The sequence below is a fragment of the Orcinus orca genome, chromosome 2, assembly GCF_937001465.1.
Source record: "Orcinus orca chromosome 2, mOrcOrc1.1, whole genome shotgun sequence".
NCBI lineage: Eukaryota > Metazoa > Chordata > Mammalia > Artiodactyla > Delphinidae > Orcinus > Orcinus orca.
Genome location: NC_064560.1, coordinates 131,705,793 through 131,725,380, shown reverse-complemented (window position 1 = coordinate 131,725,380; position 19,588 = coordinate 131,705,793).

The following is a 19,588-nucleotide window of genomic DNA, read 5'->3' as shown; positions in this document are numbered from 1 at the left end:
TAAAAGCAGAGAAGGAAGAGGTAGTAAGAGTCTGGGGTCCCAGGTTTGACTCATGGAAGAAAGAAATACCTTTGAAACTAAAGGGAACACTTGGAAAATAGAGACTATCCCCTTTATTGGGCCAGATCTTGAGATAACTTAAGAATGGAAGGTCTTCCAATCCAGATCAGATCCTGAATGCGAGGTAAAGGTTACACGGTCACACAGAACAGCCATCTTTTAAAGAAGAGTCATCATTATAGCAAAAGAATTGGGAGTCCTTAAACACAGAAACCTGACAAAGTTCACCCTTCACCCTTCCAATGACATTTTATTAATATATGACCAGGGAAATTCAACTAATTCAAATACAAGTAACAAAAAGTGTAAATATAGTATTCCCCCCCAAAATTATAAGAAAATGGTAATAATAGTATAAATAAACAATGAATAAAAGAAAAACTAGAAAACTATCTATATGAAAGGAATATAAAAATAATAGGCCAACTATTTCAACATGACTTTAAACATATATATGTATATACACATATATATACTTTAGTGAAATCATTATTAAGAAATACGTTTTTTTTGTTTTTTTTTTTTTTTTTTGCAGTACGCGGGCCCCTCACCACTGTGGCCCCTCTCGCTGTGGAGCACAGGCTCAGGATGCACAGGCCCAACGGCCACGGCTCACGGGCCCAGCCGCTCCGCGGCATGCAGGATCCTCCCGGACCGGGGCACAAGCCCACGTCCCCTGCATCGGCAGGCGGACTCTCAACCACTGTGCCACCAGGGAAGCCCAAGAAATAAGTTTTTAAAACAGAAATATAAGTACTCAAAAAAGATATGGCTAGATAGCACAAGGAAAAAACCATCAAAATTTAGGAAATAATTTTAAAAAATAAAAAGGCAAAATTGTTTCAGAAATTGTCTAAATTAAAAGGGAGAGGATGGAGAATAGAATCCTGAAAAGAACAGGAAAGAATGTGTAATGTAAAATTGTAAAAAACTAATAAAATGAAAAAAAAAGAAGTGATACAAATAATTAGTGGTTAGGAAGAATATGAAATTCAGAATAGAGAATACAAGCAAAGAAGATTGATCTTACATACAAATGGAATCCACAAAGTAGAACTTGAAAAGAGTGAAAATAAATAAACATAAGTCAAACAATTTCCTTAAAAAATGAATCTACATATTAAAAGGTCACAAAATATTAACTAAAAAGAAACATAATCTAGTAAATTTATTAGGCTTATAAAAAGAAATAATCCTTTGGGCAGCCAGAAAAATTAAATAAAATTCACTTGTAAAGTAATTAAAATTATCTGATTTCTTCATAGCATTATAAGGCAGTGAAAGAATACCCACAAGATACTAAGGAAAGAAAATGTGAGATTTCATAACCAGCCAATCTCTTCTTCAATCATATAGGCCATAGACAAACAGTTTTGAGCCTGGAAAAAGTGGGATAAGTATGACAAAATATGGTATAAATACTATTCATTCTGCCAGTTGAGTAATTATATTATTAATATGTGGTGAAAAAATGGTGGGAAATTTATCTCATATCAAGTAACTGGACATCTATGATGTCCAGAGAGAGGTTTATAAAAGGATTCAAGCTAAATATGTTGTTGATGTTGATCCAATAAGAATATAGTATTGCCTCAATATAATAAAGGCCATATATGACAAACCCACAGCTAACATCATACTCAGCAATGAAAAGTTGAAAGCATTTCCTCTAGGATCAGGATCAGGAATAAGACAAGTCACTCTCATGACTCTTATTCAACACAGTGCTGGAAGTCATAGCCACAGCAATCAGAGAAGAAGAAGAAGTGAAAGGAAGCCATATTAGAAAACAAGAAGTACAGCTGTCACTGTTTGCAGATGACATGATACTATACATGGAAAATCCTAAAGACCCTACCAGAAAACTACTAGAGCTCATCAATGAATCTGGTAAATTTGCAGGATACAAAATTAATACACAGAAATCTGTTGCATTATTATACACTAACAATGAAAGCTCAGAAAAAGAAATTAAGGAAACAATCCCATTTACCATTGCATCAAAAAAGAATAAAATACCTAGGAATAAACCTACCTAAGGAGGCAAAACCCTGTATTTTGGAAACCATAAGATGCTGATGAAAGAAACTGAAGATGACACAAACAGATGGAAAGATATACCACATTCTTGGATCAGAAGAATCAATATTGTCCAAAATGACTATACTATCCAAGGCAATCTACAGGTTCAATGCAATCCCTATCAAATTACCAATGACATTTTTCACAGAACTAGGACAAAAAATTAAAAATTTTTGGAAACACAAAGGACCCTGAAGAGTCAAAGCAATTTTGAGAAAGAAAAATGGAGCTGGAGGAATCAGGTTCCCTGACTTCAAACTATACTACAAAGCTACCACAATCAAAACAGTATGACACTGAAACAAAAACAGGCATAGAGGTCAATGGAACAGGATAGAAAGCCCAGAAATAAACCCATAGCACCTACGGTCAATTAATCTATGACAAAGTAGGCAAGAATATAAAACGGAGAAAAGACAGTCTCTTCAATAAGTGGTGCTGAGAAAACTGGACAGCTACACGTAAAAGAATGAAACTAGAACATTCTCTAACACCATACACACAAAAACCTCAAAATGGATTAAAGACCTAAATGTAAGATCAGATACTATAAAACTCTTAGAGGCAAACATAGGCAGAACACTCTTTGACATAAATCCCAGCAATGTCTTTTTGCAGCCATCTCCTAGAATAATGGAAGCAAAAATGAAAATAAACAAATGGGACCCAATTAAACTTAAAAACTTTTACACAGCAAAGGAAACCATAAACAAAACGAAAAGACCAACTATAGAATGGGAGAAAATATTTGCAAACGATGTGACTGGCAAGGGAATAATCTCCAAAATTTTCAAACAGCTCATACAGGTCAATATCAAAAAAACAAACAACTCAATCAAAACATGGGCAGAAGATCTTAATAAACATCTCTCCAAGTAAGACATATAGATGGCCAAAAGGTACATGAAGCGATGTTCAACATCACTAATTATTAGAGAAATGCAGATCCAAACTATTAATACAATGAGGTATCACCTCAGATTGGTCAGAATGGCCATCAACAAAAAGTCTAAAAATAATAAATACTGGAGAGGGTGTGGAGAAAAAGGAACCCTCTTATATTGTTGGTGGGAATGTAAATTGGTACAGCCACTATGGAAAGCAGTATGGAGGTTCCCTAAAAAACTAAAAAAAGAGTTAACATATGATCCTTCAATCCCACTCCTGGGCATGTAACTGGAGAAAACCATAATTTGAAAAGATACACGCACCCTCATGTTCATTGCAGGACTATTTACAATAGCCAAGATATGGAAGCAACCTAAATGTCCATCGACAGATGAATGGATAAAGAAGATGTGATATATATATATATTTACAATGGCATATTACTCAGCCATAAAAAGTATGAATTATGGGGCTTCCCTGGTGGCACAGTGGTTAAGAATCCACCTGCCAATGCAGGGGACACGGGTTTGAGCCCTGGTCCAGGAAGATCCCACATGCTGCAGAGCAACTAAGCCCGTGCACCACAACTACTGAGCCTGTGCTCTAGAGCCCGCGAGCCACAACTACTGAGCCTACATGCCACAACTACTGAAGCCCATGCACCTAGAGCCTGTGCTCCACAACAAGAGAAGCCACCGTAATGAGAAGCCTGCGCACCACAGCAAAGAATAGCCCCTGCTCGCCGCAACTAGAGAAAACCCATGAGTGACAATGAAGACCCAACACAGCTAAAAATAAATAAATTAAATTAAATTTAAAAAGTATGAAATAATGCCATTTGCAGCAACATGGATGGACCTAGAGATTATCATACTAAGTGAAGTAAGCCAGGCAAAGAAAGACAAATATTGTATGATATTGCTTATATGTGGAGTATAAAAAAAAAAGATACAAATGAATTTATATACAAAACAGAAATAGACCTACATAGAAAACAAACTTAATGTTATCAAAGGGGAAAGGGAGGATACATTAGGAATTTGGGATTAACAAATACACACTAATATATAAAAAATAGATGACCAACAAGGACCTACTTACTGTATAGCACAGGGAACTATACTCAATACTTTGTAATAACCCATAAGGGAAAAGAATCTGAAAAAGAATATATATACATATGACTGAATCACTTTGATGTATACCTGAAACTAACACAACATTGTAAATCAACTATACCTCAATAAAAAAAAAATATTGAGTGACAGAAAAAAGAAGTGATCAAGGTTATTATATATGGTAAAAGACCTTATATATATATATATATATATATATATATGTATAAATAGGAAACAAAAAAAATCATGATAGAACTAAATTCAAACATTATTTGATATACAAATATAAATGGACTTAATTTGTATATTAAAATAAAAGATATAAATAAAACTAAATTAAAAATCAAACCTTATCTCTGTGTCAAAGATAAATGACAAAAATAATATAATTTATAAATGTTAAAAATAAAAGGATTAAAAACATATACCCAGTAAATGCAAATAAAAAGTAAGTTGGGACTGCATCCTTAAAATCAGATACAGTAGAATTAAGACCCAAATATATTAAAGGAAAAGGAGAGCACTTTATGAAGATAATATACACATTTAATAATAAATATATAATAGTTATAGCTTTCCACATGCCAAATAACACAGCAAAAATACTAAATTCCAAATATTTGGTAAAAATACAATGATGAGGTTGTGGGGAGGAAAAAAAGCCTTTTCATATACTGCTGAGGTGAATGGCAAATACTGCATTCTCTATTGGAGATAATTTGGCAAAAACTGTAAAAATTACATTTACACTTTTATTTTTACTGCAAGGCATTTATACTACAAATATGCATTCATACATGAAATAGCTTATTTGTAATATTCATTGTTATATTGTTTATAATAGCAACAGACTGGAAACAATTCAATTATCCATCCATTTGGAACTGGTTAAATAATCCATGGCACATGGGAAATTTTCCAGGTAGGATGCGGAACATTCTCTAATATATATGGTTAAGTGAAAAAAGCAGGTTCAGAACAGTGTGTGTATATAGATGTATGTGTAGATAAATATATATTACCGTTTCATAAGAAAGATGGGGACTAGAAATATATATTCATATATGCTCACATTTGCTTTAAGAGACTCCAGAAGGATGTACCCATAAACTAACAAAATGGGTTCCTATGGAGGTGGGAGATAAGTGAGAAACAAGCTGGATGGTGCAGGAGGAGACTAAGACTTTGTGATATATGCTCTTCTTATGTTACTGTGTTTTTTAAATCATATAATGTACTACATATTTTGAAATTAATCTGCAAAAGCAAAATAAAAAGTATTGCACAGTTTAGGGGGATCAATAAAACATGTCCTCTGCTCTCAAATAGTGTCTATGTAAGAAGGCAAAAAAAAAGGTGATTACAAATTTTATAATAAGTGGTGAAACAAAAGAACAAAGTATTATGATATTTCATAGGATGGGTAGTGTTATCTGGGTAAGGATGATAAGAATATTCTTATAGGAAAATTTGCATTTGAGCAGGTCCAGCATCTTAGGTGTTAAGACCTGTGCTATTATTCAGAAGAGACCCACACTTGGTTTAATGCTCCATTGTTGCAATCTTCAAATTTTAAATAATTTTAAATAAGTGGCCCTATGTTTTCATTTTGAACTGGGCACCATATATTATGTAGTCAGTCGAGCACAGGAGATAGAATTTAGGATTAATATTTCCTCATTTTTATCCTCTGAACACTAGGGTTTCTGAGAAAACCTCTGGATCAATGGATAGGTGTGATATAAAGGGAAAAGAAGCATATGAAATATTATAATTCATATTACTTGGTAATTCTGATTACTATGATTTACATTTTAATATCTGATTCCTATTTTTAAATCTGCCTTATCCCATCCTATACAGTACTTAACGTAATATGATGTAGTAAATGACTACGAATAAATATTCTAGAGGAAACTGTCATTCTAACAATGGATATTAAAAAGCAGGGACTCCAAAATTTATATTTAGATGAGTCACAGGGGCACAATAGGATTGGAAGGGATGGGTCTGCTGGATTTCTTTAAAAGTTGTACTTGCCTCTGGCCAAGACCATCTTTACATTCCCTTCAGGTTAACTAAATTTTAGACAGGTTTCTTCCAGTCTCTGGACCCCTGACTTTCCTTTTCTTAGAGAATTTAGTTTAGAAAGGTTGTAATTATAAATTCTTTCTCTACCCCTCTGAGATGTACATCTTTTTAAAAGCTTCTTGCCTGTCTTACAACCCAGAAATGTCTTTCTCAAGGACCCCCTGGACCTCCTTTTGAAATTTAAACATCAAGGAATGTAGAGTCCCTATTTCCTAGTTTCTGTGGGAAGATAGGAGGCTAACTTCTCTGGGGTGTCTTGCTCCAAGTTGTAAAACTATTTTCTATCTTGAAGATATAAGAAAGTTTACTTTTCCTTTAGGTAAAACCCATAGCCACACAAGTGGCCTGTGACCCCGACACCAGCTCTTAAAAGCTCTCCAGCTTTCTGTTTCAGTGGAATTGGGTTCAGACTGAGTTCTGATCTCTAAGCCCTTACTGCAACATCCTTGAGTAAAGTCTTCCTTGCCTGTTTAACTTTGTCCTTTGTCTCAGTGATTTTTGTTCTGACTGTAGCATTTTATAAATGTTCAGAAAATGTTTGTTGTCCATGTCAAAAGAAGTGCTGATAAAGATTATGGTTTTGTAGAGGAAATGTGGAAATTGGGCAAAACTATTATCCCCATGCCTGATTAATCATGTCTTTGAGGACACTCGGTGAAATGTAATTTTAATAGATTTAATATGCTAATAATTAAGCAAATATTTTATTAGTAACAATATATAAGGCACCCACAACATTTATGTTTCAGAGTGGATTGAAAGTGAAATGGGATTAGAAACATTGTCCCAGCCTTTATATAGATGGCCCCTTTCCTGGTCCTTGCAGCCTTAAGATTGATCAATGAGTTTTGTTTCCTGGCCTGCTCTCTGCCAGCAGTTGCCTGGTGGTGATTTAGCTTTCCTTTTTGTGCTTGATGTGATGCCATATTTTTCTTAAGATCCTCTACATCTCAGATGTGATTTTTCAAAGCATTCGTTTTTCATGCAGTGCTTTTGCAGGTCCCCCCTCCATTTTTAAATGCTGAGTATTATCCTCACTGCTCCAAAGAAATGGACCTCATATTTCAACACCTCATCTAATAGGATTTTTGTTTCTGCTCAGATGAAATGTGGCTTAGATATATTTATTTTCTATACTCCTCTGCTTGCTGGGAAAGCGCATACCAAGTAATGTGAATGCATTCTTTGTTTCTCTATTGAAGAGTGTTTACAAAGAAAAAAAGAGTGACTCTGTATCCAAATTAAATCTTTGGCAAGAGTTCCACCTAGTTAAACACCTAAATATGCCCCCTGCAGAAAATTAGGTGCTGAATTGTGCACCAATGTCCTTAAAGGCATTAATTAGACCTTTAATTTTATCATGTGGGAAATGCACCCCAGTTAAGAAACACCTGGTGAAAGACAAATACGAAAGGAAACAATCAACTTTAAGTCTCGATAAACAGCACGGAAATAGTAAACAATATGCATTGTGATTAAACAAACAGGGAACTACAGACATAGAGGAAAAGGAAAGAAGACTCATACAGAGGTTTCTACCTTCAGGTACGAAATTAAAACGTGAATTGCATTTTTAAAATAAATATTCCCAGAAAAGAAAAAGGTTGCCCTGTTTTTTGAGGCAAAAATCACCTTGGGGCTTCCCTGGTGGCGCAGTGGTTGAGAGTCCGCCTGCCAGTGCAGGAGACACGGATTCATGCCCCGGTCCGGGAAGATCCCACATGCCGCGGAGCGGCTAGGCCCGTGAGCCATGGCCGCTGAGCCTGCGCGTCCGGAGCCTGTGCTCCGCAACGGGAGAGGCCACAATAGTGAGAGGCCCGCATACTGCAAAAAAAAAAAAAAAAATCACCTTGGACTCATTTAAAAAGTATTAATACCTGGTATTGAATGGATTTAGGTGTACTCCTTAATTTAATGGCCTTTTTAAAGAAAAATTTACTCAAGTAGATGAATCATTCCTACTGAACGTCACTAATACAGAAATTTAAGAAATCCTTCAAGACAAAACATTCATGGTAATTCAATGTTTCTAAATACAGTAACTATTCAGGACAGAGTAATAGTAAAAATATTTTCTAATGATAAATATATGCAAATATATACCTATAAGTATATATACATATATCATATGTGTACATTACACACACACATATATGTATGTATACATAATTATTAGTGGCTTTCATTGAGGAAAGAGATCATATTTCCACATGTTATTTTATGCTCTAAGTTGCCCCCACCTACAATCTACAAATCATTTGGAAAGCATTGCTACTGAAGGGTAAAGACATACTGGGTCCCAATATGGGACTCCTTGAATTACCTTCAACAGTTGTTAGTAGGGAAAGAACACAAGCATGAATCATCAAGTTCCTCCCCAGAACACACATTTAGAACTCTGGCATTGTGAAATATAGGACCATTGCATGTCCTAGAAATACAAAATTCCTTTTTGAACTTAAGATGTGGTTTTCTTCTTCTTTTTTTTTCGTTTAATCTTTTGGCCGCACGACATGTGGAATCTTAGTTCTCTGACCAGGGATTGAACCTGTGCCCCCTGCATTGGAAGCACGGAGTCTTAACCACTGAACAGCCAGGGAAGTCCCTGGTTTTCTTCATTTTTTATTCGTTTCTTTAACTTTCTTCATTCTTTCAGAAACTATTATTCCTTTTGTTAATTTATCTAAAATAAATTTGTCAATAAAATAAAACAAATTCAGAAATCTCTTATTTTGATATTACTACCATAGCATTGCAGAAAAAATAAGCAAATAGAAGTTGCACCCCTATGTAAATACTGAATAAAGTATTTCAGATATTTAGATATGAATAGGAAAACCTATATTTTAATATAATTTACACTGTTTTGATTGCTGTATCACATTTAGTAAAGGGAAAAAAATACATGTAAAGCAGGAACAAAGAAGTTTTTTTAAAGGGTTGGATAGTAAATACTTGAGGCTCTGAAAGAGGTATCTAGCCCTAGGCCTGCTGTTTGCTAACCTCTGTTCGACTAGGTCGGGGATGTGATGACCAAAGGTGAGGGAAAATCTAGTTTCTCAACAGATTCATTGTTTTGGTCAAGTTGCTTTCCTGAAGACAAATCTAGCAGAAATGGGCTTAAATCTCAATATGTTGGATTTTAGGACTAACCAAGTATAAGCCTCTTACTAAAGAAGGCTGTAATTTAGTTTTTTAATTGTAAATACATTGTCTTTCCTGACAAAACTTCCCTGACAAAGTTCAACATCCTTAGCATCAGGTCCTACGTGACTTTGCTCCTTCCTATCCTCCTGTCTTTCACTTAATACTCTCTCACTGAACCCTTTGTTTCACGATTCTGTTTCACGATTCTGTCTTGTTTGCCATTATTAGATTGCCCTGCTTTAGCTCACACATGCCATCCCAGCTGTTAATATTCTCTCTACCTGGAGTAGCATCAGGACTAACATAGTTCACTTTTTTTCATCCCATAATATTCTCTTTATAAGCTAACTCCACTGGAAGGGGGTGATGTTTACAACCTTACCAAATTGGGTTAGGTACTTCTTTCGTCTCCCCAGCAGATTATCTATGGCTTTACATCTCACTTAAAACAAGCTAACAAAAACCTTTAATTTTAGAACAGTTTTAGATTTATGGGAAAAATTGTGAAGGTAGTACAAAGAGTTTCCACATACCCACACCAAGTTTCCCCTATTATTAACATCTTATGTTAGTATGGTGAATTTGTGATAACTAATGAACCAATATAGACACACTATTATTGACTAAGTCCATATTTAATTCAGATTTTCTTAGTTTTTCCTAGTGGCCCCTTTTCTGTTCCACGATTTCATCCAGGATACACATTACATTTATTTTTCATATTTCCTTAGCCTCCTCTTGGCAGTAACTATATACTCAAACTTTCCTTGTTTGTGATGACTTTGGCATTTTTTGAGAAGTACCGATGAAGTATGTTGTAGAATATCCCTCAGTTAGGATTTGTCTCACATTTTTCTTATGAGTAAACTGGGATTATGTATTTTGGGGAGGAAACCCATAAAGGTCAAGTGCCATTTTCATCATATCAAATCAAGGATATATACTGTCAACAAGACATCACTCTTGATGTTAATCTTTATCATGTAGTTGAGGAAATATGAATTGTGTTTCTTCAACAGTAAGTTACTCTTTTATCCTTCTTTCCAAACTATTCTTTGGAAGGAAGCACTATGTACAGCCCACGCTCAAGGAGTGAGGAGTTATGCTCCATCTCCTTGAAGGATGTGGTAGGCACAAAATAGCCTGTCACAGATATCCATGTCCTAATCTCCAGAACTGTAAATATATCATTGTACTTGGCAAAGAGGAATTAAAGTTGAAATGGATTTCAGGCTGATAATCAATTAACCTCAAAACAGGGAGATTATCTTGGACTACCTAAGTGGGCTCAAGTAATTACAAGCGTACTTAAAAGTGGAGAAGAGCCAGAGAGATGTGACTTTAGGAGAACAGTTACTGAGATGCAGTGTTGCTTGCTTTGGTCATAGAGAAAGGTCCATTAGCCAAAGCATGTAGGTGGCTTCTAAAAGCTGGCAAAGACAAAGAAAATGATTCACCCCGAGGACCTAAAAAATGGAATGCAGCCCTATTTACTTTTTTTTTTTTTTTTTTTTTTTGCGGTACACGGGCCTCTCACTGTTGTGGCCTCTCCCGTTGCGGAGCACAGGCTCCGGACACGCAGGCTCAGCGGCCATGGCTCACGGGCCTAGCCGCTCCGCGGCATGTGGGATCTTCCCGGACCGGAGCACGAACCCGTGTCCTCCGCATCGGCAGGCGGACTCTCAACCACTGCGCCACCAGGGAAGCCCCCTATTTACATTTTGAATTTTACCCAGTGCGACCCATGTTGAACTTCCATCTGGCAGGACTATTAGAATGCTGGAGTATCTATGTAAGTTATTTGAGATTTTTCTGCACGGGAGAATTAGCACTTCTCCTCCAGTTACTTATGTATTCACTACCCTATATGAGTGTGGACTTATAGATATTATATTTTGAGTTATAAACCAATGCTATTTTATTTAATTTGTTTGTCGAACTATTCTAGTTTTGATCATTTGGAGCTCTTTCAGTTGGCTCCTGTGTCCCTTTGACATATCCCCCATTAGTGTGAGAGAGACAGAGAGTGAGAGTGTGTGTAAGTATGTGTGGGTATGCGTGTGTGTGTGTGTGTGTGTGTGTGTGTGTGTGTGTGTGTGTGTGTGTGTGTGTGAGGGGATGGATGTTTACTACTTCCTTATGTCAGGCAGTACAAGATGTTTCAGGTTCATCTTATATATTTCCTACCTGAATCCTAGAATCAGCCAGTTCTATAAAGAACCCTGGTTCCTTTTACTGTAGAACAGTATTAGAAATCAAGATCCAGAAGGTAGATGTGCTTGTTGCTACTGGGGTGTCCTTCCTCCTGTGTTCTCTGCCTGACAAAGCAAGGGTTTATATGTGTATATACTAATCTGTGTATATAAACATATCTATAAATATTTCTATATGTAAGAATCTATATTAAGGTGAACATGAGTTCATATCAATGTCTTCAACTTAGGTATATTAACACATGGTCTTTCTAGCTTTTTCCCACTCCAATAGTGAGAAACCTGGTTCCCACCATCCCTCATCAATTCACTGACTTTTTAAATTCTAGTATATATGAGTATATTAGTATCAGAATAGTTAACCTATATCCTCAGGGAAGACAAATTTACCAACTTTGTACAGTGCTTATGTGCAGTTTATTTTGCACTGAATCTTAGAGATTCCACTCATTTCCAAATTTACTTAGCTCAGCACTTTTTTCCCCACCCTGTTTTGTGAAGTGGTCTCAGACATATGTAAGTGAATGATTTTTTCAGGTCCCATATTATATTTGCATCAAAGATAGCATGGTAAAAATATATGAGATATATGAAAAATATGTGTCATTCTTTGTTTATCTGAAATTCAAATTTAATTTGGTCATGTTTTTAATCTGACATTCCTACTCCTTCTGTTCTGGAAATGCCTCATTTTTATTAGTCATATCTTCAATCTCTATCCTGAAATTCCAACCCCAGCCCTAATAATATCTACAAAACACTAAATTTTGTGTACATAATGACTGACTGCAACAAGAAAATTAAAGAACTGCTTTCTTGACCAAAGGATTTGCAAAGATGTAATATTCGTTGTGAAATATCCCAAAAGGATATAATAAATTAATGTCCCTAGGTGAAGTTTAAACACAGCATAGGTTGCTAGAGTTAAAATCATTAAGATAACCCAAAAGCTTTTCAAAGCATAAGTTGATCGATAAAAATATCTTCTCATTAAATAAGAAAGAAGACTAATAAAGTTCCCAAAGTTTTTTTTTAAAGCTTATAATATCAAACACTTTTGAAATAGAGTGATTACAACATAAATCCCTTTGAAAGTGAAGGGAGTCAAGGTGAAATAGGGAAAGTTATAATTTTTTAACAGTGTTAAAAATGGTGTTTTCAATTAAGCAGTCTCTGGTAGCTCTGTTATAATTGTTCTAAGAAATTGGTTGAGGTCATATGACTTTTAGATATTATTTTTGACTATTCTATGAGGTGACCTAAGACTCCTAAGAATGAAGGTGGGTGACTAGAAAATACAGAATTACTTACTAAATTTGGTTTTTAAAAAACCCACTAATTTAATCAATGGATATACCTAAACTGCAAAGCTCTAAGCAAAAGACATTATAATTATATGCATAAAAAGTAGGAAAAGCAGGCTTCCCTGGTGGCGCAGTGGTTGAGAGTCTGCCTGCTAATGCAGGGGACACGGGTTCGAGCCCTGGTCTGGGAGGATCCCACATGCCGCGGAGCAACTGGGCCCGTGAGCCACAACTACTGAGCCTGCTTGTCTGGAGCCTGTGCTCTGCAACAAGAGAGGCCGCCATAGTGAGAGGCCCACGCACCGTGATGAAGAGTGGCCCCTGCTTGCCACAACTAGAGAAAGCCCTCGCACAGAAACGAAGACGCAACACAGAAAAAATAAATAAATTAATTAATAAACTCCTACCCGCAACATCTTCTTAAAAAAAAAAAATGTAGGAAAAGCAATGCAACTGAGTAGCAGTGATGAATTTAGTAAGTGAAATGGTAAGGAAACATCAGAATTCATTCTGGTTGGGGTAGGGTGGGTGGATGAGTAGGTGTTGTTGAATTTTCTATTTCAAATATATTTGAAGCTAACTGGAAAACCACTAGTGTGTCATGGATATTCAAAAGTTTTACCTGACTATACACTTTCATTTTTTTCCAATTACATGTTCTTATCTAAAAGGGGTTATTTACTTTCTGTTTTGAAATTATTCTTGTTTTTTAAGATAAAACCTAAAAATAAGTAAATTGGGCAATCATATCCAAAGCTTTAAAAATGTTTTATTTTAAAATAAACTTTTCAATAATTCACTTACTTATCTTGCCTGTAAAATTCCAATATCATGCAGAACAAACTGCTCATATATCTCTCCCAGATGGAAGGTTGAGAGAAGTTATTACTTAATGGCAGAATAACAACACTTTAACTTTTCTCTTTGACCTCTTTATCTGTGGTGAGTCAGTAAACAATTATTTTAATCACTGCTTATGTTGTCTGAGACAGGTACTATGCCTTTCTGCTTTCTATTAATAGAATGCGAGCGAAGGCAGCTAGGGACTATAGATCCATGCTGTTGATAAATATTCACTTTTAAACATTAAGAACAATCACTAGATTTCCAAACTAGCCATATTCCTTAAGCACACTGAATACGTTAAGCAAATTTTAAAGAATGTTTTAATAGTATTATTAGGGGTTGAATTGTGCCCCCCAAATATTCATATGTTGAAGTCCTAAGCCTCAGTACTTCAGAATTTCTCTGGAAAAATGATCATTGCAGATGTAATTAATTAACTTAAGAAGAGGTTATACTGGAGTAGGATGTGCCCCTAATCCAATATGACTGGTCTCCATATATGGAGATGTTCATGTGAAGACAGAGACACAAGAGAAAATGCCAGGTGAAGCCAAAGGATTTCATTTACAAGCCAAGAAACACCAAAGATTGCCAGCAAACCATAGTCAGCTAAGAATAGTCAAGAAAGGAGTCCTCTACAGGTTTCTAAGGGAGCATGGCCTTGCCAACACCTTGATTTTTGACTTCTAGCCATAAGAGCTGTGAGACAATAAATTTGTCCTTATGATACTTTGCTATAGCAGCCCTAGGTAAGTAATACATGTGTCAATATATTTTGGATGAGTTTCTGGGTCTTCTACTCTTGTCCATTGATCTAGCTGTTATCTCTACATGAATGACCACACTGGCTTCTCTCTCTCTCTCTCTCTCTCTTTCTCTCTCTCTCTCTCTATATATATATAGCATTATATTTTTATTATTTTTTATTATATTTTTTATATTTATTTAGGTAAGTCTTCCACTATTTTTTCTTCTTCTTCAAAGAGGAAAGTCTTGTATATTCTTGGTCCTTGAGGATTTTATATAAATTTGTAATCATCTTGTCAAGTCCACAAAAAGAAGCCTATTGAGATTTCAATTTACATTTCATTGGCTCTGTGGAATTTTGGGGGAAAATTTGATAACCATACGATATTAAGCCTTCCATGGTAAGAAAATAACATTTACTTTGTTTATATCTTCTTTAATGTTCTTCTGTATTTTTAAATAATTTTCTCATGTGTGGCTTTTGTTAAATTCACTTCTACACAATCTATAAAGTTGATGCTAATTTTAATAAAATTTATCTTTTATGATTTTTATAGATAGGTATAATTGGATTACAGGAATATAGTTGATTTTTATATATTGACTTTATATCTTAAAATATGCTATCCTTTAAGTTAAATTTTCTGTTCTAAAACTTATTTAATTACTTAAGTTAATAAATTTCAGTTCCAAATGTATATTGGATTTTTTGTAAATCCAGTTATATTATCTACAAATAATGGCAGATGGTTTCTTTTTTCCTAACCCAAACTGTTCCCTTCTTTTTCTTTTTTTAATGACTTGGCTCCTACCTCCATTACAGTGTTTAATGTATACAGTGTGAGTACACCTTTGCTGTACTACTGATCTCAAAGAGAAAGATTTCAATGTATCGACATACATAAAAGTTTTCTCACCTTTGGGAACTACTGTAATTTTTTTCAAATTTTCCTTAGTCATAAAAGTGGCATATTAATGTTTCCTGCAGATGTTTTCACACTAATATGTATTTTTTAAACATTGTAAACATTTTATGTACTTTACAATATTCTGATCATTTCAGTACCTGAAGTTTTAAGGGATATGTTTATGCAAGGTTGAATTCTTTTGTTTGTTCTCATTCTTAGTTTTTCTTTTGTGTTTAGTAATATCTGACTGTGAACTGACCATTTATCTTGAAAAAATATTTGTAGGCCTGATCTCTGAGAGACCTAAAATGATGGTTCATCCTTTGAAAATGATTTGCATTTGTTTCTCTTAGGCACCTGGGTATAGTAGTAGTCTAGAAGCACTTTAAGCTAGAAAAAAAAAATGAGTTACAGTTTTTCTTTAACTACTTAGAAAATGTTAACTAGGGCTTCATGTGACTTCCATTGGTCAATAAAACATAAGCAAAAGTGACATGTCCCTTCAGGGCAAGATCTTAGTTTGCCCTATCTTCCCTTCCCTCTACCACAATAACCAGCAATGTTTCAGACTGATCCTGCTCCATCAGCCTAGGTTCCAGTAGGAAGAAAACCTGGATGCAAACCACACTGTCCATGTTGTGAGTCAGAAATATATCTCCACTGATACAAGCCAGGAAGAGTTTGAGTTGATTTGGTACTACCATATAACCTAGACTATCTTGACTGATAGAGACAGTGACTAAGGTCAATAAAGAGGCACAGGGGGATGAGTTTTGTTACTCTCACACTATGATTCAGAATTATTTCATCTAAGTATGACTGTTTGTGAGAAGATTGCTCCCTAAGTTTTGATGCTATGTCATAAAATGGGGCTCCCAGGGCATGATTTATGGAGCCTAGGAGACTTATATGTTGTTAGCAGGCAGGCTTTTAAACCTTGGAGAACTGCACTGCCTTTCCTAGGTGGTAACTCACTAAGCCTTAGCTCAAGAAACCTTCTGAAGCTTCTTCTTGCATTCCTTAAGGCAGAAGAATAAAGCACAGAAAATGTCAATTACTTCACCATTAAACAAAAAAGGCATACATAATCATATTTCCTAACTTTCCATATAATGTCTTCTAAAGCTGGTTATCGTCCATGAAGAATAATGTCTAAACTTTATTATAAAACATTCATTTTTCTTCATGTAAGCATCCCATTTCCTGACACAATACTCTTTAATCTCTAATTTAAATGAAAGTCTTTGGGAAAATTGCTTTCATAGACATAAGCATAAAATATGAACATCATTTATGCTCAAGACATAAAAGTCCTTTCCATTTTGGGGCTCTTTCATTTTTATTCCTGTCTTTTCCTTTGAATCTATAGCAGTGGAAAAAAATTGGTCAACATAGATAGTATAATTTTTTTCTTTTGTCAGTGTCATGGCCTCCCTTTATAAAAGGTGCACAATACCTAGAATCTGAGGGACTGTGCCAGTCTGTGACTTCCATTCAGATCAGTTTTAGGGATGCTTTCTCCAGATGGGTTCTTTGAATTCCAACAGGCAGGTTGGCACCCAGCCAGTACAAGTCTATGGAGCTGCAGCATTAGGTACTGTTACCAGCTGTAGAATCACGGTGCTTGTTGTGGAAGTTGTCAACTGTTACCTCTTCCAAAGACCACTTCCCATCTTGCTTTTGTTAGCAAAAAATAAAATTCTAGGCGTGCTTGTTAAATATAAGTGAAATTCAACAAATGGCTACAGTGTTATAATGAAAACATTTGCTCTGTGGCCAGTGTTTGAAAACAGGAAAGACTACCTGAGAGGTGAGGCCTGAATCCATGTGTGTGAAAACACGTCACTGCTCCTTTAAATTTAATCTGTGTCACTGGGGCAATTAACACTCACTAAACTGGAAGAAACAATTCTGAAGGAAATGGTGTGAATAGTTACCCATCATTATAGTGTACGATGTAAAAAACAATCCTATGCTTCCTTCTTGTTTAGATCATATAAATAGGTACCATAACATGATGAAATTAACAAAATCTGAACAGAAATAAACTGAATTTCTAGGCCTATAATCTTATATATAGTTTTACGATTTCTTCACTAAAGATAAATAGTTTTCTTAGTTCTAGATTGCTATAAAAAGTTATATATATTAAGTCACATCTATCTCCCTCTATATATATTCAAATATTCAGCAGTAATACCTACCAATTACTCAGATTTTGTTGAGTGCCAGATATTGTACTAAGTCCTTTATAGCTCTGTGTTGCTGCAGAGATTCTGAAGCCTATGTTACCTTCATCAAATAGCTTACTTAGTGTGATAATCATATATGACATACTATGCTGATACTATTACAATTATAGAGGAAATAAGAATGAGCCAAAAGGAAAAAGAAAATGCTTCACAAATATGTTTCCTTTTGTTATTATGAAAAGCTATATCTATAGACACTTCATTATTATACTCATAATTGAAAATTCTTCTTAAAATGCTTATTTTGAGGTCAAGATTTACATGAGGAAAATCTCCCAAGTAGACCTAATTTTTTGCTTATAGGTTAGCAAACTATCTGCCTATAAATTTGTATTATAATAATATTCACCAGCTTCAGGATAAACGGAAGGTAAGGCAAAGTGGTCAATTAATCTTAACTCTTTCAGAATTTTTAATAATATTAAAAGGTAAAAATTTCTTTAGATCTCTCTAAAATGGTACATTCTTGATGGACTGAAACTTATGCATCTGTGTCAGAGTTGTTACTCAAGACAGCAGAGTACAAATCAAATCCTTGTATCAGTTACATACAAAGTCTAAGACAAGGAGTTTTTCTTTGCAAAAAAAACAAAAAACAAAAAAACTGTGTTGCTTATAAATGTAAAAGTTCCACTTTAGGATGGCATATGGTGACCATATAATACCTATCTAGGCAATTGTAGTGGGACAAGAAGTTTTGTCTTATTTATAATTCTAGCTACACCATCCAACCCTGTTTTAGATGGTGTTAATACTAGGAGCTGGTATACCTGTCAAATGTACACATGAAGTAATGCCAGTAGATGCTACATCTGTCAAAATGGCAACCAATATTCATTTGGCTATCACCATTAACTTTGCCAACTTGCATCCCTGCCATTCTCCAGATTGTAGCAGCTTTCCTAGGAAATTTACTGCTCTGTTTCTCTGCTCAGTAGGCTAAAGCACAACTGATGGTGGGAAGTAGCACCAGAAGAACCACTTTAAGGCTCTTGCTAAGGAAGTGGAGTGTAGGTATAAAAAGAATCCAGACTTTGGAGTCTATATTTGTGTTCAAATTCCTGCTCTCACACTTTTTAACACAATGTGTGACTCTGTATCTAGTTATTTGAACCACTGGTACCTCAGTTCCCTCATCTGTACAATGAGAAAACACATTTAACTCACAGTGTTTTCATGAGGGTTAAAAAATGAGTATGTACATAAAAGTAACTAACATGTGAAACCTGTAACTCTTTCACAGCAGTCGTGGAACCAATTCTCTAGTATGCCCCACCCACTCTTGACCTGAAACAGTATCAACCAAAGGTAGATATTTTATAGGACACACTTTAAGGAAAAAATTGTAAATTCACTTACAAAATAAAACAGGGGTTTATGGGGGGGTTGTTTTGTTTTTTTGGTTTCTTTCTGGAAAGGAAGGGTGTCAGAAGAATGGAAAGGCAGCTAAGAACAGGCAGGAGATCAGAGCATGGATTGCAAAATAGATGAGGAAAATCAGTGGTTTCTCTTTAAAGAAAATGATCAAGTATTCATTTTTAAGTTGTTTATTTGCTATAAATCTTTATTACATAGGTAGATATTCAATAAAGTTTAAGACATGAATGTCTTCTATGAGTATATATGTGTGTGTGCATTTACATGCATATGTTTACAAAAGAAGGAAAAGGATTTCATTCCACATCTGTGTATAGGCAGTAAGGAACAGTGACACCATATGGGATGATGAGATATCCCTAAACTGAATTACTTCAGGCAAAGGAAGACCTTGGTACCAGAGGAAACCGTGAAAAAAATCTTCACAGAAATCTTACATGAGTACTGGAATATCCTTACTCTGCAGATAATGGAAGGATTTAGGTGACTTTATTTGACACTAGATTTACAATAGCTATCTCTAAATGAGTGGTTAAAAACATATCATTGAATAGC